Source organism: Bombus impatiens, unplaced genomic scaffold (assembly GCF_000188095.3).
Source record: "Bombus impatiens unplaced genomic scaffold, BIMP_2.2 scf_0198, whole genome shotgun sequence".
NCBI lineage: Eukaryota > Metazoa > Arthropoda > Insecta > Hymenoptera > Apidae > Bombus > Bombus impatiens.
The window spans coordinates 144709-167823 of NT_176617.1; the positions used below are offsets into that span (position 1 = coordinate 144709).

At 31.2% G+C, this 23115-nt stretch overlaps 1 long non-coding RNA gene across 1 annotated transcript; it reads right to left on the bottom strand.

Moving 5' to 3' along the window:
* On the bottom strand, positions 1-20967 carry LOC117151405. The gene is made up of 4 exons (XR_004461302.1): positions 20841-20967; positions 14560-14563; positions 5509-5518; positions 1-11 (listed from the first exon to the last, which is right to left on the bottom strand). It is a non-coding gene; the product is annotated as an uncharacterized LOC117151405 (long non-coding RNA).
* Between the last annotated feature and the right edge of the window lie 2148 nt (positions 20968-23115).

A 23115-nucleotide genomic window follows, 5' to 3' on the forward strand; every position in this document is an offset into this window, starting at 1 on the left:
GATATAAAATGCTCATAAAATATTTATTGAACTTATCAATTCATAATTTTTTAATTTCTACAAATCCCACAACACTTTTTATCATTTTTATACATCACCAGCTACGAACAATAGCGCCAACAAAGTTTGTTAAATTTGATGTATTTTTTATCAACAATGTTTCATGAATTCGATTTTTCAAAAGTAGAAGCTCATGAGAAAAGATTTATTCGTCGTTGTTAATCCAGTCGTCAAAATATCATCAATTTCTTACAAAAAATTCGAGCCCGAAATTTTTTAATTACCATAATTTTTTTAACATTTTTAGAAAATAACGATGTTTAAATACTGTCTTTATTGGTTAGCTGCTACCATGATAAATATATCCGGTAAAGTTCATTAAAGTCTGTGAATAGCCTTTCTATCTTGAACAATATTCTCGTATTTTTAATTTTTTCGAAAATAGAGATTCGTAGAGAAAAAAATTTGTTCTACCTTTTCGACCTGTTTTTTCGAGAGAAATTGCTTCTCTCTTTTCCCCCATTGTATCACGAATAACCAAACATTCCATAGTGGCCACATACAAAATACTACAGTGTTTTTCTATTGAAAATGATGTCTGAAGTACAACGCGATAAATTTGGATAGTGGAGGATTATATTGGATAGGACACACGATTATAAGAGTTATAAAAGAAAAAAAGTATAAAAGACAATATAACAGACTAATACAGCAAATAAGCTAGATAAGTATAAGCAGTTGTATATAGTTATAGAAGAGCTAGTGTAAGAGATATATAAATGACGTAATGGAATTATGTAAGAGATGTAAATCGAAAGTCGTCCAAAGCTGAAAGGTATGGACTAAGTATAAATAAATAATAAATAAATGTGGGATGGTGTGACGTCAGGGAAGGACGTGGAGTGAGGGGTAATTGTTTATAAACGTTGTCAAGATATGTTAATGTTGTCAAGGAGTGTTGTGAGCGTTACCAAGGTATGTTGAGGGAAAAAATGAGCATGGAAAATGCTGTCAGAGTTGAATTTATCGTGGTCGTGTAAAGTTCGTTGTGTTGTTGTGACGTAGAATTAGTGAGAAACGAATACGCGAAACGCGGTATCATATTCGATTTCGTGTGAGTGCTACGATATTGTATTTGTCATACTGTTTTCTATTAACTTATAATATAACATTCCTACATAAATTACAAATTTTAATATTTCTACACACACGTTTGCTCGAATGAAAAATATCAAATAACTGTGTTCGTATTTAAAAAATCTCATTGCGCACCGTTTGGTGCAAACACAGGAATTTGCCCAATTCTTGAACTGTGTATTATCTGAGTGCATATTCGTGTTGTAAGAGCACCGTGTTACACGGGAGATACCTTTATTTTATTTAAATGATTCTCAAGTCTGGGTGGAATAATAATACTATGATAACATAATAATTGTAGAATATAAACAGAATAAACGTATGAATTAAAGAAAAATATATTTTAGATAATCTCGTAAGAATTTTGTAGATACAATTTAATTTAGAAATAGCGTGTGAATTCTGAATTTGAAAAGCTATTCTGCAATCATGATCGTGAATAATGAATTAATATATTAATTTAATATTTTGTTGCATAATTGAAATGTCAGAAAGGGGACAGTAGTAATTAAACCGCGAATATTTACGTATTTATGGAAAATGAGAGAGATTTAGATTCTATAAGACATAAAGGTAAATATATAAAATATTCAAATCAAATGGTTAATACTCCACTAAAATGAACTAAAAATAAATGTGGGATAGTGTGACGTCAGGGAAGGACGTGGCGTGAGGGGTAATTGTTTATAAACGTTGTCAAGATATGTTAATGTTGTCAAGCAGTGTTGTGAGCGTTACCAAGGTATGTTGAGGGAAAAAATGAGCATGGAAAATGCTGTCAGAGTTGAATTTATCGTGGTCGTGTAAAGTTCGTTGTGTTGTTGTGAGAGAGATTTAGATTCTATAAGACATAAAGGTAAATATATAAAATATTCAAATCAAATGGTTAATACTCCACTAAAATGAACTAAAAATAAATGTGGGATAGTGTGACGTCAGGGAAGGACGTGGCGTGAGGGGTAATTGTTTATAAACGTTGTCAAGATATGTTAATGTTGTCAAGCAGTGTTGTGAGCGTTACCAAGGTATGTTGAGGGAAAAAATGAGCATGGAAAATGCTGTCAGAGTTGAATTTATCGTGGTCGTGTGAAGTTCGTTGTGTTGTTGTGACGTAGAATTAGTGAGAAACGAATACGCGAAACGCGGTATTATATTCGATTTCGTGTGAGTGCTACGATATTGTATTTATCATACTGTTTTCTATTTACTTATAATATAACATTCCTACATAAATACAGCAAATAAGCACAGTAATAAACGATGAAGTAATACTATAATACTACGTAGATTTATTGGTTAATTTTGGGGCGCTTTTTTTATAAATCTTCTTCAAACCAATGGTGTAGAGCAACACTATAATGGTCGCGACATATAATTTCCTCGCATCCTGTACAATTGTAACTACGCACAGAATAAAAACTATTCGAGGTAAAGATATAAATATCTAGAATAGAACTGGGAAGTTAACACACTAAATTAAAAAGCATGGAAAATGAAAACGTATTAGACAACAGGAAAATTTACATAGAGCAATGATGACGAAAGGCATAAATTTTCTGGGAAAAAGTCACAATCGACGAAACAGTAAGTAAGAATGTGAAGTTTAGACGGATGCGGATTTATTTGCCTAAATGGAAGAAATAAATCGAACACGGATGGATATTGTACCCGCATAGAGTCAACAGACGCGAATCTAATAGATTTACAAAATGTGGATGATTATTTATCTGGAAGTAATGGATATAGGCACATCGGATCAACTGTTCATAAATATAAAGGTAATGATAATCGATAAAGAAGAAAGAAATGAAACAGAAAGATGGAAAATAATCAGAATAAACGATTTAAGATTAAGAAATTTCAAGAACAAGGAAGGTAAAGGAAATTACACAGAAATATTATAAAATATGTATAAACACGACTTGGAACGAAGGTGTAAATGAAATGCTACGCATCTTAATCAAAGCAATAGAAGATACAGGAAAAGAGTTGGGTTTGATCGATGAGATACAAGCAGACAGAAAATGTCATTATAGAGGAAAACTGTAGTTCACAGAAGAATGCAAAACGCTGAAGAATTCAGTTAGGAAAGTAAGTAGAAATTGGATCTAAAAATAAGGAGAGAGCAACAAAAAAATAGTAAAAGGCAATGGAAGAATCCTCAAAGATACTAGCTAATGCAAAAAGCAGTCACGAATTCTGAAAGAAGTAAAAAAATTCCTAGGACCAAGAAGAACGAAATCAGTGATAAATAAGGAGCAAGTCGGAGAATTCTATAAATCAATGTACCCACCTAGAATAATAGGCGCGACAGATTTTATAGTAGATACTCGATTTTGGATGCAGAAATCAAGTGGAGGTAGGCGAAGAAAATCCTGCAGAAACTGAAATCGTACAAATCACCAGGACCGTATCTGACTGATATCGAAACTATCTGATAAGGCTGGAAACAGATAGGACGAAACTGGAATATTAAGTAATACAAAGAGCATTGAAATGCTACACAAAAATATGCAAAATTTGTCTTTTTTTAACTTTATTATAAAATGAAAATTTAATATATAATATGAATAATTGCTTTAAACGTATAATAAATGTTGAATATGATTCCACCGAATAAAGTTTATTAATATAATGAATAATCGATTGTATAAATATTTGTATCATTTTTGCGAGGTATACGTATACTCGTATTAAATATCTCGTAATTTTTATACATATTTTCAAATTTGTTTCAGGCTTTATTAAAATGTGTTAGCAAAATGTTAGAGCCTTCGTTTTCGAGAAGATTGAGTTTAGAAATTTACCAAGTATACATGAGTTTGTCTAATTTTGTTATTTTGAGCTATAGAATTTCCTTGATTTCACTTGTACTACAAATTTAGGACTATGGCACATACAGTCAGTGTAAGAAGTATTCGTACAGTACATGACCATAATAATATTATTGTAGAACATCGTTTAGCGATAAAATTCTAATAAATATAAAATGTATACATATTCTTACAGGTCTCCAAAATAATTTGCAAAAGAAAAGAATGCGATACTCATTCCCATTGTAAAAACATTAATAAATGTCCAGCAAATGGTAAAATTATATGCGTAATAAGTATTCGTACAGTTGTCACTTCATAGAATAAAATGCGCACAAATATTTTAAAAAATAAGGAAAAGATGAATTTGGAACAATTGTAACCTGATGCAAAGTAACAATCCAAAGCATAACGTTACTAATACGCGTGCGTTGATCTTGTATAATGTCCGCAAACACTTGAAACACTCCTCCACAAGAAAAATATTTCAGGTAGAGCCCTCATCAATTTGATAAATTCAATCTCACGACGGCTTCAAGTCATAAAACCTAATAATTAAGTCTCTTAGATATTAGATAAATGTTATTAGTATTTTCCATTAAACTGTAACTGTATGGATACTGATTAGGCATATATTTTTGCCATTTTTTTAACACGTTGACTGCCGTATTCGAGTGTCAGCAAAGTTTCTGGTCGAGCCACGTAACCCATATTCGGGTGTCGCTTATTTAACTACTTGCGAAGGATCGTCGTAGGTATTTGAAAAGATATTCCATAACAAATAAAACCATTGAATTGTTATAAAAGTAATACGAAAATGGTTTATTAAAAAATTATTTAGATGTAAAACTTTAAAGCATTCTATACATAACTGAGGTTGGTCGGGACAATTTGGACAATAAGTTGTTGTTTTCTTCAAATTCTTTTGTGCCTTTGTTCGGTCCATTTCACGTCTTTTATTTGCATAACATAGTTTGCATACGCGTCTAATGCTTCTTCCGGAATCGTTTTTCCGAACGACGATATTATGCCTACTTCGTCGAAGACAAGGATTTCTTGTATTTTCAGACAACCCTAATAATTTTGCAACTAATAATTGTCTAAATATTCTAATATTTATATTTTTTCTTGTTGCAATTTTGTAAACCGTCGAAGCGTTTACAACAGAAATTGCCAGAAAGAATCGAATGCCAAGTTTTCTGTACCATTTGATTCCTTTTCTAATTGTGGTGGCATAAGAAACCATTTGGTCGGAATAATCTATAGCACACTTTCCTTCGTTATATTCAACAACAGCTAGTGGTTTTAACGTTACGAACAAACGAAACGAAAGATCATTCTTGAGACCACCGCTTGAGCGACTCGCATTACTAAAATATCGATGGGAGCACCTAGCAGAGAACGCTTAGTACTGCTGCACGCGTGGCCTGACGGACATTTCTTTGAAAACACGCGTGGCAGTCAACGTGTTAAACATTTGTTAATTTTTTCACAAAAAATGTAGATATCCTATCTTTCTTGTATGAAAATTATTCCGCAGACTTACAAGAAGATGTACATATTTTTTACTTGTTAAAATTTTGTTAACAAATGATGTTCTACAATATTTTTGTTGAACTTAATTACTGTACAAATACTTTCTACATTGACTGTATATACAAGAATAATTTCACGAACATCATAGTGTTTGGGTATCAATAAGAGTCGCTGTAAATCGAGTGGAGAAATGGTAAAGTTAGAAATCGCAGAAATGTTCATTTCTCTAGATCAAGAGGACACTTTATTTCAAAATTATGGAAGAATAATACGGAAATTGTTTGCATTGTGGTTGATAGTATCGAGAGTGAGTAAGTTGACAATTTCAACACAAGCAATGAAGTTACGACTGCCTTCAGTACGTAGGAACTAGGGTTTAACTACACACATAAACCGTAGTTTGAGAAATGTTGTCGGTTGGAAGTTCGGTATCTAGTTTCCCTCTTTTACAGCTGTTAGAACTGTTAAACTGTCTTGATGTTTTGATATCCGCCGCGGTTCTTTTGTATAATCTATTATACATTGCGTTACGTGACGGGTATTAATAATCGTCGATTTTTCCAGCTTTGTAATAAATTAATTATTAGATTATTTCACTTAAATAGTAGATATTTATGCAAATTCGTATATTTCTTGATACGATTAAAAAAATTAAAGAATTTAAGCAGAAATCTGTTTCAGCGACAAGATATTATAACAAGTAGTTTACTTCAGATATTTTACATGTTTTTGTGTATTATGTGAATTCTGTGCATTTTTGTATATTTAAGTCTCGCATAAATGTACAAAAATTCGTAGACAATTAATTAGAAATAAAGGTTTAATTTAGAATGTAGTATAATCATAGAAGAGTAATAATAATCTTAGAAATGTAAAAAATTTATTTTACTTAAATTAAGAGCACGTGCAGCTATTTGTATGTAAAAAATTGAATAATACATGATAAAATCGGAGACTATTGTTGAGTAAGCAATATTAATCTTTTGTATTACCATGGCGGCGCGACAGTACAGTGATGTTAATAATGTGAAAAAATACAAGTTTTATTATTTTAAAAGTGCAAGAAGACATTCTAAATTTTTAACCTTTCTAAAGAATATTTATATCTTTTCCTTTTCAATATCTAACTCATGCTTTTAAAAAAATCCTGTAAAAATGTGTTGGTCCATTCTATAGAAATTTGTGGAATCGCAAAGGATTAAAGCTATTCCAACAACATATTTTACACTTACGGTATTAATTACTTTTTATGTCATACGTGAACATCAACAGAGTATTTAAAGCGGCGAATTATATTCGTAAACTGAATTCAAATATCTGTTTTTTCGAAACAAATTTCTACAAGCAATGAAGATACAAGTATTTTAGCTATTTCATTCTGTATACGTTTATATCCAGATTATTTCACAGTTAGCTAATTCACTCTGTATCGTATGTGTTTATAAGCTAAGAGAAAGACTTTTGTTTAACACATAGATCTTGACATTCGTAGGGGTAAGAGTTTAAAGACCAAGGGTTAACGATTAAGAATTTTAGAATTCAAAATTAAAGATTTACGGATTAAGGGTTAAACTTCCTAGCCGAAATATTCATTAAAAAGAAATTAATATACTTATATACAGTTCATCTTCAAACTTACGCATTCTATAATTGAATCTGGAAAGCATAAAATCGTTCCAATGTATAGGGAAATAAATGACGTAAAGAAAGGAAACGTCGAGCTCTCTGAAATTAATTAATTTATAACGTTGCCAGAGAACAATGTAGTTATCCATTAGATATCAAAAAATTGGCGGATGTTCTTCTAATTATCTTTCTTTTTCTTCTATTTTTCATTCATACTACTCTATTGGATATTATAATTTTATTTTATATCATATACAGGGTGGTTGGTAACTGGTAGTACAAGCGGAAAGGGGATGATTTCACGCGAAAAAAGAAGTCGAAAATATAGAATAAAAATTTTTCGTTTGAGGCTTTGTTTTCGAGAAAATCGACTTTGAATTTTTGCTCGGTACGCGTGCACTTTATCACGTCTCGTTATAACGGATTTCACTGTAGATTTTTTATTCTATATTTCCGACTTCTTTTTTCGCGTAGAATCGCGCCCTTTCCGCTTGTACCACCAGTTACCAACCACCCTGTATATTTCATGGAAGAATATTACCTGAGTATCGAAAACATATGCAATATATATAAATAATTTGTTAAAAAGACGGGAGGTCTTTTAGCTTTTAATTTCTTGTCTTAAAAATGATTTTTTTTATGAATACTTATTTTTAATAATTTCAAGATACTGCATTCTACAAATGTTCTTATTTACGTCACGTTACAATAATAAAAATTGTTTTAATTAGCTTTATATATATCTGGAATACATTATACATATCTGAGCAATAAATCTTAAAGAATACTTTAATTTGTTTAGTAACGAAAAAAAATGAAAAATTTTCGAAGCAAATCTAGTGTATTCAATCTTTATCAAGGTAACATTTTTCCAAATTTATTCCATCGCAAATTTTTGGCATACCTTCAGCAAATTTATGAAATTCTTCGACAGCTATTTGCTATGTTTTATGCTATAATTATGTTACATTGTTTTAATTATATCTCAATTTTCACATTCATAATTTCTCGCTTTCATGATATTCATTATATAATGCATGTAAAATGTAATAATTACAATTATATTAAATTGTTGAACATATATTTGAATATCTCGGAAGAACGTATCAAACTTTCTATAAATTTTTCGAAAGACTATAAAATTACATCTTTTTGAAATTAAAAAAAAAATTTGTCGTCAAATAATTTTTGAATAATGATTATATATGTATGGAAACCAATGCAGATAAGAATCTTAAAACAGTTCCTAAAATCTACAGAATTACAAATCATAGAGGAAATCTATGATTTTTCAGATTTGGATTAGAGAATTTCCGCAACACTGTGAATAAAAACTAAATGGAGTGTGTATTTAATGTTTCAATAACATTTACTACACTTATAGTTGTTTCTATATCTTCAACTTTTGTAATTCGTTTTGTTTTCTCACGGGTTTCGGATGTTCTCCATGAAATTTGACAGAGAAAAACTAGACTGGAAACGTAAATATCTAAACGTAAATATCTTTATATTGGAAATGAAATATATGAGTATATGTACACACCAGATGTACGTAGAGTAATTTGAATGTAAACGGTATTTTTGTTTTTAATAGCCGTTTCTTAATTTCATCGCATAATAAAAAAGATATTTAAGCCCAATAACTGGAATACCTCTGCAAATTTAACGATGCTACAAAGTAACTTGTCATTAAATACTGAGCAAAAAGTGAAATTTTTTTAATAAACACAAATTCCGTTTCAGTTATAGAGTTTCAAGAAATAAAACGGTGTTTTCATTTTTGTGGAATAGTAAATGGCTTTTCACACAGATTAAACCAGGCAAATATCAAAATTAAACGAAATGAAATACAATTTGAGAAAAATAAATAAATTTAATTTAAGTAGACTGAGATTGAATAATTTGAAATTAACTTATTGAGGACCGATATTATGTCAATGCATATATTCCATCTGCAATTTTTTACATTAATATGCATATCAAATTCGGTTTTTTAACATTGTTGCTATAACTATTTATAACATTGCGATAAATTATTATTTGGTTTCCTAATAGGTCGAGTGAGACTGAAATATGTTAAAAATGGGTTAAATGAAGGAGATAATGTTAAAGAAAATTTAACGAATAACAGCTACAAATTATCAAATGTTTCAGTGTTTATTTTTATATTATTATTTAAATAACTTTTTCCAAAAAATTGGGATCATAATACTGTATTTTCCAATAAAAATATCTCCAATTCTTTTTATTATTCTGAATAATTATGTATACATCATTAAAATTTACATTATCAATCAATATTTAGGGTACCATCTGTGTCATAGTCTGTATATTTGCAGTTGTATTAGATCATAATAAACGTTCAGTTTATTCCGGCAGGAGAACAGATGAAAGCAACTCGTCCGATGAATATGTTTAATATTGCCTTGGTCGTTTTATTGCACGGTACGTTTTAATATTTAAATTGAAAATTAAACGGGAATGTTATGGCGAATGTTCTGAGGGCAACGATATTATCATTGTTCTACGAAAAATTGCACGGTATCCATCAGGTAACTATACTAATTAAGATATGCAGATTTTATATACAGCATGTATCAAATAGGTTGAAATAAATTAAAAATTTGGATGCAGTTTTTACGTACACAAGAAAATTTTTGTAAACATACGTAGGTAACTAAGTATTAACTGAATTCAGAGTTAATATTTGAAACGTTCTCCATGTGATCGAATGTATGCGTAGATGCGTTTTGTTGCAAATTGTTAAATTGGCTCATAATGTATTCACTATTACACTTGTGTGATATATTTATACATATAACATAAACTCACAATTATAATGACAATAAAAATATATTAAACTAAATTATATCAATAAAGATTCGTATATTTAGGAAAACATTCATATTATATTTAGAGAGAATCTCGATATCAGAAATTCAGCAAAATTGGATTCGAGTCCTCCTTTTCATCGTAATTATTAAACTGGCAATCTATTTATGTAATATCATCAATAAAATATTTTTAACGCTAGAATTATCGATTTATAACGCATACCTAAATATTCCTTAATCTCCAAATAAATGGTGAAAATAAGCATATATAGTTAACTCTTCTAAGAAAAGGGGGTTAATACATTCAGCGTTGTATCGAAATCGTGTTAAGCGAAACTAAAACGTTGTTCGAGTTTATTAATCCGTGTTATATGGAACCGTGTCGAAAAATTTCCACTGTATTATGTCAAAACCGTGTCGAAATTTTTGCACCGTGTTATGTCAAAAGCGTGTCGCAATTTTTGCACCGTGTTATGTCAGAACCGTGTCGCAATTTTTCCACCGTGTTATATCGAAATCGTGTTTTCAGAGAACCAGTAGTATCATAAGAGGATTGAATGTACAATTATATTTTTGTCTGAATAAAAGACAACATTTATTTTATCAAAATCACTTTCATATTTTCGGTAATTATAAAAGCACAATAAAATTTGAAATCCGTTATTTTGGCCAGTTTAGTACCTACCTCGGTCGTGATTAGCCTCTGAAGCCTTTGTATTTTTATTGTCTATGCCCGTCGTAGTTTCGATAACCGAATACGTCTTAAACGCAAGTTTTTTCAAATAGTAATTTGGCTGATTGTAACAGCCCGATCGATCGCGCTCTGACCAGTTGAAGTACCGCAACTCTTACCTAGTTACATCAAAGCCTCACGCTCCTCCAGCTATTTCTCACGCGTTTCCTGCTAAGGATCCTCCACATTTGGAACGTACGGAAGAGCAGTGAGTGACATGATCTTGCGAGCGAATACGCTGATTGATCATTTTCATACGTTAAAAACCAATCAATGTGCATATTTCAGGACCTAAGTTTCGTGTCTTGCTAAACGCACGGTCTAATCCAACATGGTGTCACGACCGGCATACTTCAAATCCGACGGACTGACGATAGAGATAAAGATGTGGCGGCACTCGGCGACAATGTATATCGCTGAAGTGCCTAATGAACCATCAACATCCCAATGGTCCTTCCATCGAAGGTTCTAGAAGAAAGAGCACGTGGCAACGATCGCGGACGCCTAGCAAATGCATGGACGGTGGGGATGTTGAGGGATGACAAAAGAAAGTAATCGGATCCGATCGAAAGTAAAATCATAAGAGTCAGTCTTAGAAAGTCAGGCCTAGAGTTCGGAAGTAGATTGTAAAGTGTATTGATGCTAGAAAAAAAATAAAGTTTTCTTTTTTTATTTTTCACCTCAAATTCCTTTTTTATTTTGTTATTTTACGTGACAATGGCATCGGTAGTCTCGCTCAAATTGTTTAGTCGTGAACTTCATTCAGAGAGTCAGCCGCATCGTTAGAAACGATTAGTACAATCTCGTCCGTAACTTCAAATCATCAACACCTTCTTCACCAGACGTGGAAAGAGCAATCCCATATTCATTTCGTGACTCATCAACAAGCATCCAAGCGCTCGTAAAAGCAGAATCGTTCCATCAGTCGTAACGATCAGTTGACAATTCTGTGTGAGATTTTCAACTGTAAACTGTATCTCCAAGCATTCGTGGAGTATCGTGAAGTATCGGCTTAGTCGGTGAACGATCAGTGAACAGTTTCGTTCATCTTTTAATTCCAAGCTGCATCGACACGCGTTCGCGGACGAGTGTATCGTTAACCATTTACAACGTTCAGTCGTATATCGTGTCGAAGGAGTCGCATCATATCGCGTAATTAATTAAAATGAATTATTTTATTGAATTTATTTTAACTCTTCCATAATTTTCGGTATGTGCATCCAGTTTCTATGTCTTATATACAAATATATGTATGCATGTAGGTTACTATTACTAAAGATATTGCACTCTATTACTGAACATGCGCGATTTTATCTATATCCATGGAAGCAAAGCGTTGCATTGAAATTAAAATTATGCAAATATATGCATTAATGTGCACATAATGTCGAGACACTGCATTTTGGGAATATGATCAGTCTCATTCGTATATTGAGTTTAGACAGTATGGACGTAATGTATGCAAATAGTACCGGTCCAGTTGTATTGTCTTAACGCTGAATTTTCCAATGTTTTACGCTGTCGAAATTTTCATGCGTTTTTATCTTCTCCTTCTCTCTTTATTTCTCTGAACCTATCTTTAAAAGTACTTAAATCGAAGTAAAAATATTCTACTCTGTGTAGTTTAACCTCTTTTGCCCTTTTGGTTGTTTCGTGTCATTTACAACACGGTTGTATTTTGCAAAATATTAAATAATTGCTATCTGTGCGTACGATCTTCCGTTTCAATCTTTGCGTGTTAAATATTTTCTTAAAGTATTAAGAATCTTTTTTCTTCACTAAAGCAAAATGTGTTGGGCGTAGCTATATTTCACAAGTCACCTTAATTTTAATACAAAGATAATACAGAATTCTTAACGCATTGTTTGGATAAAAATTTCTTATAAAACGCGCGCACACGTCACCATAACTGATACGGAAAGAAAAGGAAGAGAAGTGAAGGTAGCGAACTTAAAAAGAAGAAAGGAATTAAAAAGAAGGAACAAAAGAAAATTAATGTCTCTCTGTGCCAATTCGTTATATGCGGCGAATTCAAACGTGTTCTCTAACAAAATGGAAACATAGAAATTCAAGAATTGTAATAGAATTAAGAACATAGGCTTTTGTCTGAATTTTTATGTCAAAACATGTTATGTTTTGTTATTAAGAACATTGAACGTGTTATTTGGAACTTTTTATATTGTGAAACATTAGACGAAGAATTTTTTCTTGTAATAATTTCAGCTGTATGTAGATATGTAGCTATTATCGATATTGATAAAAGGTGAAAGTACTGTGGAAATTAAATCTTGTTATAGAATATTATATTTTTCTAAAAGAAGAAAGTTTCTGAAATTTATCGCTGCGATTTCATTTAATCTAACCTTAATCTAGAATTTAAAATAAGATTCAATGTTTTTAAAGAAAGGAATTATTAATCTGAAAACACACGTTGGTAGATAAGATTTAAAAATTAAATGTGTATGTATAGATCTAATGTGACAAATTCTAAATCTGTTTAATATTATCTGATGTTTATAATTGAGATTTGTAGTGAATATGTCTTTATGGGAAAATAAAATAAAAAGTTTATTGTATATTATTATATAATAAAAATTTGTTTCAGTTTCTTCTGAATTAAAATGCTATTAGGATAAGTTGTCGTTGTGAGAACTATTATTACGGGTGTTAACAATTTGTTGATAATTTTGTTCAGGATGTCACTGTGAAGTTGAAAGTAAACGTTTGCACAGAGATACTGGTGCTTCCTTTGGTGGAATATTCAATAAGCGTTAACTATGTTTCCTTATTCGTTGAAATGATCTACAGGGAAATGCATTTATTTCATGACTGTACCTGCAACGGTGCTTGTCACGATAATTGTTTAGTTAAAGCTAGTTGAAACCACAGAATTGTTCCGGCAACACGTATCTGATATGATTCGTAATTTAAACGAACAATTTTTTAGAAAGTACATTTATACGATATATGAAATTTGTTTACAAATATGATAAATGCAACACAGTTCTGTTCGTCTCTCTTTGAAATTTATGGTTTAATATTTATTAGCTCTGATACATATCATCAACCTAAAAAACATTAGAAGTGAAATGTCAATATTATGGAGGAAATAAAAATTTCAAGGTATTAATGCTGATTAAAATAAATAAAACATTATTAGATGAAATTAACAGCGAAATGTTCAATAAATGTTTGTAAATAAGTTTGTTGAAAGAACTGATTATTTTCTGCTGCAAGAATGCAACTAAGCAGTAAATGATGCAGTTCCGTAATATATATTAATTGTAATTATTTAATAAAACTACTATGCAGTATCATAACAACATATTCTATAATGGTTTGATTGAGATTTGGTTGGACCTTGACTGAAAAGAACATCATAAATAAATTTTAATATAAATAAGGAAAACTAGAACAATGAAAAATTAATTGGTTTTCCATTTTTCAATAAAGTTACATATTTTGTTCTTTTATTATTTCTAAAATAAACAACTATTTTAAAAAATATTTTACATATGTTTAATAATATTCTAATAATTACTTTTTATCTGTAAAAATTTCTTTATAATATTTTACAATACGCAGTATCATTTTATTTCTTGAATTTCTCTCTGCAAAACGATACCTTAGGAGCGCCCGCAAAAATAAAATTTGCAAATTACGCTCTGTAAATCCATCGCGTATCCTCATTAAAATAAAATTTGACAGTGTTTCTAATCTTATTTTCAATTTTATTTTATATCATTATGAAGAAGAACGTTTTTTCGAAGGAAAATAATATCTTCTACTATATTTCTTTTTGTTACTAGAGAGGGATATAACCAAATGACAAAAAGAACTTTATTAATTATCTTTACTAATATTCAACAGATACTTATACACACCTGAAATTCTGATATTTTTTTATTTCTATATAATTAATTGTTTATTATCGCATCATCCATTATAATAAATCACTCTGCGACTAAGTCACTCAGTTGAAATGATAAATGAAGTTTTAGAATTTTTGAAAAAGATTTGTTTATTTTAAAAATTCTAACAATTACACTGTTTGCTTAAAAGTCGTTAAATTAGCTTTTAGAAAAGAAGAATTAATATTAAAACGTGATCCAGCAGCAAAAAATTTCACAGTAATTTTTACATTTTTGCTTCTCACAATAGTAAAAAATTTTGATATACGTAATGTTAATTACCAGACGGCGATGCTTACGTAAATTCATTATTTCTATAAATATGACCAAAAAATGGACCTTAAACTATAATAAATAGTAATAATGTAAATACACTTAACTCTCTTATAACAGTTTCGATATAATACGGTGAAAAAATTGCGACAGCGCTTGTGTAACTATATTCTTATAACAATATATTATTAAATGTAGCGATATTCTTATAACACGCTTTTCATACAACACGTGAGGAATTAACCGTATCATAGGAGAATTGCCTGTATAAGTAAATAACAATAAACAATAATAAGTAATAATAATGTATGATAAACAATAATATAAACAGTAACAATAGCCAAGGAAGCACTAAGGAATAACAGGAATAACAGAAGAACATATGACAATATTTTCTTTTTCGTCAAATATGTCAAGAACTGTAAAAATTATTTAAAAAAAAGTTTCAACAAAAGCTACACCGTTTCATTGTGTCTACTTAACTCCGTAAACAAAATTTCTGGACGTCCATGATTTTCGAGTTATCCCCAACAGCATATTTTTAAAAAATCTTTTTTAATTTGAATATATAGGGTGGTTGGTAACTGGTGGTACAAGCGGAAAGAGGGTGATTTTACGCGAAAAAAGAAGTCGAAAATATAGAATAAAAATTTTTCGTTCGAGGCTTTGTTTTCGAGAAAATCGACTTTGAATTTTCGTTCGGTACGCGTACACTTTATCACGTCTCGTTATAACGGATCTCACTGTAGATCGTTGTCTCGATGGAAAAATTAAAAAAAAGGAAAATTTTTATTCTACATTTTCGACTTTTTTTTTCGCGTAGAATCACCCCCTTTCCGCTTGTACCACCAGTTACCAACCATCCTGTATGTATATGGATAATAAAGAATATATAAGTATAGGTACTATTGCTTTATCGTTGTTTTTGTTTGCTAGTTACATAACTCTTCAATATGTAAAAGTATACAAAACAAGAATGCCAACGCTTATATATTTATTTTATTAATTAAAACTGTTGCATTAATACAATTAAATTTAATATTAATAAGTATCATGTAAATGTACTTAAAGTAAATGTAAATTATTCAAGTATTGCGTCCTGAAACCAGTTTGTGGTGAAAGAAACTGCTAAAACGGACACCAAATTCGATAGTAATTGATGTATTTAATTAAAAAAAATATTTAATACGTAAGTCATTGACAAATATGAAAAGGAAATATTTAGAGATACTTTATTATGTATATTAAAAAAGATGCTTTGAAGAAATGATGATAGGAATAACTCGAAAATCATGGATATTTCGAAAATTTTTCCTACGGAGTTTAGTAGACATAATGGAATGATGTAACTTTTGTTGAAACACTTTTTTAGGTATCTTTCATCGTTCTTGGAGTATTTCACAAATAAAAAAATCTTGAATTTTCTTCAAACGGTGATTCCATCCCCTGAAACCGAATTATGGCAAGAAAACAAACTAGAACTATATTGCGGATGACATACTTCACTTGTACCCAAAGTTTGAGAATTTTTCAAATTTCCGGGTTGTTTAATCTTCCTTCTTAGTGAAATAGACCCCGTCATATCATCTTTAAAACCACAAGAATGTGAATGAAGATATGTAAATTTAAAAGATAATAATAAGAATTTTCATGTCATTCCCTAAGTATTGGAATGAATACTTTGTTTAGGGGAAAAGAAAAATCTCTCTATCAATTCGTTTTCGTCAGCTTTTATTCGGGGAACTTTCAGTTTTTCCTTTAATAGTTGGCAATTCTGAAAACTTCTAGTTTCCTCCTAATAAGCAGTTTGTTCTATCGAGTGAAATATATCAAGATTCAGGATGTGCCTGGGTGAAACTAATTTAGGAGGAGTAGTGAAAACTTTACTTTGTACTCGTATATGTAGAATAACCAATAGAAGACGATAAACAATTCTGGAAATAAGGTTATATGGTGTTATAAAGATAAATTACGAGTTTGAAACTACAGTAATTTTTCTGCGAAATAAAAAGTACAAGAGAAGCCAAGGTAGGAATCATACATCATTTTTTAACTTTAATATTGAAAAATGGATTGCTGTGAATGCGTAGTAATGATACAGTTTATGTGATGATAGAAACTAATTATTTCTTTAGCTATCTATTTGACGAAAAGTGATCGGAATGTTTAATCGTGGCTATTTTGTGTTTTGCCTCTATTTATTCTGCTTATGAGCTTATGTGTTTGTTTGATAAGTAACAGTTTCAAATGAATAAATAAAATTGACATTCGTATGCATGACTGGATACATAAAACGTCAGTATATATCTTCTGTGCAGATAGAATATTCCATTTCTAGGGGATATTCAAGATGATCTTTAGAAATTTTTAAAAAATATCGAAGTTTATTAAAGTTCATTCAAATTTATGAGATCTTTATAAACTATTACATATTATTATAATACAAATGATTATAAGACAATATTTGTCACAAAAAATGTGTAATTTATATAAGTCGGATCAGAAATTTACAGTAATCTTTAATCGTGATTTTTCGGGTACAAATCATAAAATATAGTAACATTTACTGGTCACTAGACCGATGACAACACTTTCACACTAATGATTTTTTAGTATCTCTAGCCCTGACATCTACCTAATAGCATTATTCCAAGGATCGAGTGACATTAAAATTTCCAATTTGATATGAAATAACAATAACTTTTTTTACTATTACCTTTCCTGTTTCAAGAAAACAGTTATAAAATGAAGTGTATTCACTGAAACCTGTATTGCATACATTTTTGCATAAATAGGAAATTTGTATGTTCGTAGAACTAGGAACGTGTTCTAGTTAAACAGGAACATTTATTTTTCCTTGAAAAAGTTAAAGTTGAGTGTTCTTAGTAATATTGGAACGAACATTAATGAATGTAATTTGGAAAATACAATATATTACTGCTAGAACTAATCTTGAAAGTTCAAGTTCAGAGTTCAAACTCTGAGGATACACGTATGTAATTAATTGTTTTATGTTTCATTCAATTTTCCTCTTACTGTTAGTGAAATGCGTTGTATTCATAAAAATCACAACTTGCTTTTTCTTTTTTATACTCCCTTTTTTATGCTTCCAATTTTCTAAATGATGTTAATTAAAAATTATTCTAATTTCCATATTTTATACTAGAATACCTGTTAAAAGTTATATAATCAACATAATTATTATTGGATCTTAGAAATTCCAGATTTTAATTGAAATTATACTTGGAAGAGTATCTATTAAAAGTTCTTATTTATAATGTTCATCCGCCATTTATGTATCTTAGAAACCCCCAATTTTAATTAACATTATACTTAACTTGAAAAACTATAAAAAGTTATATCAAAATATTCATCGACATAATTGTTTGTAGATATTGAAAACTTCTAATTTTAATTAGAGAACAACGAATGTCTTCCTATTTCTGAATAGTACCGGTGCATCATATCCCTATAAGAACTTCTGTTATCCTACTTTGATGAAACTTGCGATTGCAAACTGAATCCCTGAATTATACCCATATTTACTTCTATTGATGCGTGTATACGTCTTTGTATGAAAGCTTCATGCAAAGCATATGTAAAATTCACGAAACTTTTTAGAAAAATCTTCACCAACTTCCCCGCGTCTTTATCTGTCTTTTAAAGTCTACGAGAATGTTTCGAAGGAACGTTAGATTATGTATATGTACATAGTTTCTGGAAGTAAAAGTATTGGTGAAGTTGTGCTCTACAAATCATGGCTATAACTTTTGAACTTTGCAACTCTCAAATATCCTAATTCTACGAGGCTTAAGAAATCTCAACAAGATTTTAAATCACGATAAAATCGGCACAAATTCTCAATTTTATTCTAATGGATCAATTTTTATTTATTTACTTACTCGTCCATCATATTGATATTTACTGAGACGAATTTTTGCCAATTTACCTTGAAGAAAACTTATCTAATAATGATTTATAATTGAAGAAGTCATAATAAATACGACGCTGATCTATGTTTGTCCTTTTCCAGGAAAACAAAAGAATTGTTAATATGTTCAATACACTCTTAATTTTTTCCAAAAATTATTTATCCAGTGCATTTACAATTGTTTATAATTTTTACGATTTTACAGTTATACAATTTTACAATTTTTACAGCTTTACAACTTTTCTAAAAACAAAACATTCATCATAGAACAATTGCCATGAATATATCTATAAGTTATATTGCTAAAGAACCGTATCTCATTAATTTAAAACATTGTGGATCTCATAGCAGCAGTTATTTTCTTCAAAAACGATCAACTTTCATTCGAACTTCAGTTCGAACATGTCTTGACATAAATGTAGAAATTAACGTCGTTTTGCGCTTGTTCTTCTCACACGCCAATCTAAGACAGTCTTCCGTTTTTTTGTTAGCGCGCGGTCACATTCCGACTCAACACGTACATTTCTTTTTTTTTTGTTTATTAAAATTTACAATCAATTTTCGCATTGAGAATTTTCAGTAATTTTTTCTGGCGTGGCGTAGTGACATGGCTAATTATTTATAATAAGTTAATACTTATTATAGATAAGTATAATTTATAAGTAAGTATTATAAATAAGTAAATATTACTTAATTTAGATAACTAATTGAATCTAGCGTTTAGGTCTAGCGGGTAGTGTCTCTTCAGCCTGCGGGTCTGGTATCAAGTAGTCCAGTAATTAGGGTGTTTCGATGCTTATTGACTCTTTTGCTATATCTGTCGCTAAAGACATCAAGGCAGGGGTTTCGCAAGGAAGCGTCTTAGGACCAATACTATACACACTACACACGGCCAACATACCAACAACTACCAATAGCAAAATACTGACACCCGCGGACGACACAGCTATACTAGTCAGGCACACTAACCCAGAAACAGCAGTCAAATTACTACAAGAACATATCACAAAAATAGAAAAGTGGCTACAAGCAAAACAAATTAAAGCAAACCCCGATAAATGCAAACACATTACATTCACACTACGAAAACAGAAACCACCAAACATTGTACTAAACGGCACACACATAATACAAACAAGGCAAGTCAAATACCTAGGACTCCACTTAGATACACGACTCACATGGAAACAGCATATTAAAATGGAAACAGCATATTAATCAATAATACACAAAAATACAGATAGCAAGGAGACAAATGTACTGGCTAACAAGTCGAAAATCCAAACCAAGTATAGGAAACAAACTAAAAATATATAAAATGATCATAAAACCAATCTGGACATACGGAATACCACTATGGGGAACAGCAGCAATGAGCCATATAACCAAAATAGAAGCAATGCAATCTAAAATACTCAGAACAATAGTAAACGCGCCATGGTACGTTAGAAACGAGGACATTCGGAAAGACCTGGGAATACCAACGGTCAAGGAGGAGATTAACAGATGTGCAAGAAGGTACAGAGAAAGAATATCAACGCACCCAAACCGGCTGGCAGCGGAAACGGTCGGCACATCAAACATAAAAAGAAGATTAAAAAGGAAACACCCAACAGATCTCACAAAGGACATAAACTAACACTCATCTCACTAAAAAAATAAATCAATCAAATTCGAAGATGGTATCTCACTGGGGGTAGCTATCCACATGTTATATTATTATACCACTAAGCTATAATATTTTACCAAATGTCCTACTGGACAAATTGTAAAATGTAAATAAAAATAAAAATAAAAAAAAACTTGACTTTCCTGAAGCATCTTCGTTCTCGAAGACTGCGTATCGCTTCACCTCAAGGTCCTCCGCAATTATTCACACGAACTATTTTATACCGATCATTACGCTTAACTCTACTTACCTTATATGGTCCTCAATATTTCTGCTTCAACTTGAACTTCAGCCCAAACTGAGTTCGTTTAATAAACACTAAATCCATTGTACGTTTTCTTATTCTCTTTCTGTATTCTTAACACGTTGACTGGCACGACACCCGTATTCGGGTGTCAGCAAAGTTTCTGGTCGGGCCGCGTAACCCATATTCGGGTGTCGCTTATTTGACTACTTGGGGAGGATCGTCGTAGGTATTTGAAAAGTTATTCCGTAATAATAAAACTGTTGAATTGTTATACGAAAATGGTTTATTAAAAAATTATTTAGAATGTTAAACTTTAAAGCATTCTATACATAGCTGAGGTTGGTCGGGACAATTTGGACAATAAGTTGTTGTTTTCTTCAAATTCTTTTACAAGTTACGTTCTTTTTAGGGCTTAAATGTACATAACGCCTGGTTCTATACTCGTTGGAAGGTGTCTTTTCAATTCATTACTGAATCGATATACTTTAGATAGAATAATAAATTCAATCTAAAAAAGTACTAGAGAAACTGTGATCGTTACAAAATTATAAACAAATTTATAAGAGTTGAAATAAACACGTAGAAATTAATAGAAACCTGTAATAAATAAAACAAAGAGGTCGTACGTTCTGTTTTCTCTTTTCTACCAACGTAAAATTTGTGCATTTGCATTCAAATACTTAATAGCAACGAAAACAGATTCATTGCTTCAGATCGAAAAATCTATTAGCAAAAATCGACAACCTTCCATCGTGCAAAATATAAAAATTCTTACGTCTTGAGAATGATTTACATCTTGAGGTTGTTTTTACTAAGCGCAGACGTAAAATACAAATGGCATTCTATTGTAACGAAAGTGTCCCTGAAGTGTTGAAAACGCAGTGTATTTTTTTTTAATTTAAATCCATGGATATTTGATGGAATCCTGAGGATAAGTCTAACGCGGAAAGGAATCGCATTCCTTAATTGACTCGGTATGCCTTCTATGTCAGGTAAAGGGTAGGCGTCTTGGTCTGTCAGCTCGTTAAGTTTCCTGAAATCTATAACTATTCTCCTTTTTTGTTTCCCTGAAGCGTCTATTTTCTTTGGGACTACCCAAACTGGCGAATTGTAAGGTGAATCCGATTCTTCGATAATATTTTTGTCTAACATTTCTTTCATTTGCTTCTCGATCTCGACTTGGTGACATTCTGGGGGTCTATAAGATTCGGTGTTAATAATTTTATCTTGTTTCATTGTAATCACGTGTTTCGTCGAGTTCGTGCAAGGTAAAAGGTCTGCCTCTAACTTGGACACATCTATATAGTGAATTAGTATTTTTTCTATAGGTTCTTTAAATTCGCGTTCGATGATTTGTCCTCAAAATGGCTTTGAATTTTGCAATTTGGTCTAAATCCTTATTGTTTTCAATATAATCGGAAATTTCGTGATTTTCCTCAACAGTGTTGAAGAAACATGCTCTCGTTGGTTGTCCTACCAAGTAGATCGTTTAAACTCTCTTTTCTCCTGGTTGAATTCCTATGGGTTTCTGAAAGTGCAGACTGTTATTGTCTAATTTCAATGTTTCATTTGATACTACGTATTCGTATTTTTTTAGACATGGCAGACCTAATAAAGCGTCTTCAGTTAATGGAAAATTCTTAGGCACTATGAAAAATTTATGGCTTTTACCAAATATGCTAAGTAGAACGTATTTGTTGGTTTTGTATTTACTCCGTCCCATATAAAATGTTTGCGGTTCGTTCGTACTATAAACAGTCGATGTCACCCGATTTTCTTTGATTAGATTGATGTCGGATCCTGTACCGACTAAGTGCGTTATTGGTCCGTCATTGCTTTTGAACTGTACGGTAAGCGATCCTGTGGTCCCGTTGACCCTTGGTATTCCTCGTTCAAATAACTGTTCCTCGGGATTCATACTCTCTTCGTCCGTCGTTATAGGGTAATTTCTCGGAGGCGGTGAGTATCTTTGGCTGGCTAGTGGAAAATTTCGCTGTTGGGTACAAGCGTAGGCTGAATGTCCCGTTTCGTTATATTTGAAACATTTGGGCAGTGGTCGTTCTATTATCGCTCTTCTTTCCGTAGGTGGATTTATTGGTTTTGGTTGTGCGGTGTTGCCGAGCGTGATATTTTTTCTTGCATTGGGTGTTTCTTGAAATTGGGCGTTGGCTCTCGCAATTGGTTGATTCATTCCTCTTTCTCTTACTGTGTTTTTGTTGCGTTTGATTTCCCCTATAAGTAACTCTGCTTTGAAAGCTGTATCTTGTGCTTCTTGGAGATTCTTTGGTCTTATAACCGATGTGCGTATTTCTATTTCGGGTTTCAAATTTAGGATAAAGGTTCTGGTGGCTCGTTCAGTTTCAAGATCTATAGCGACTGCACGACGTATCGGATCGCGAATTTCG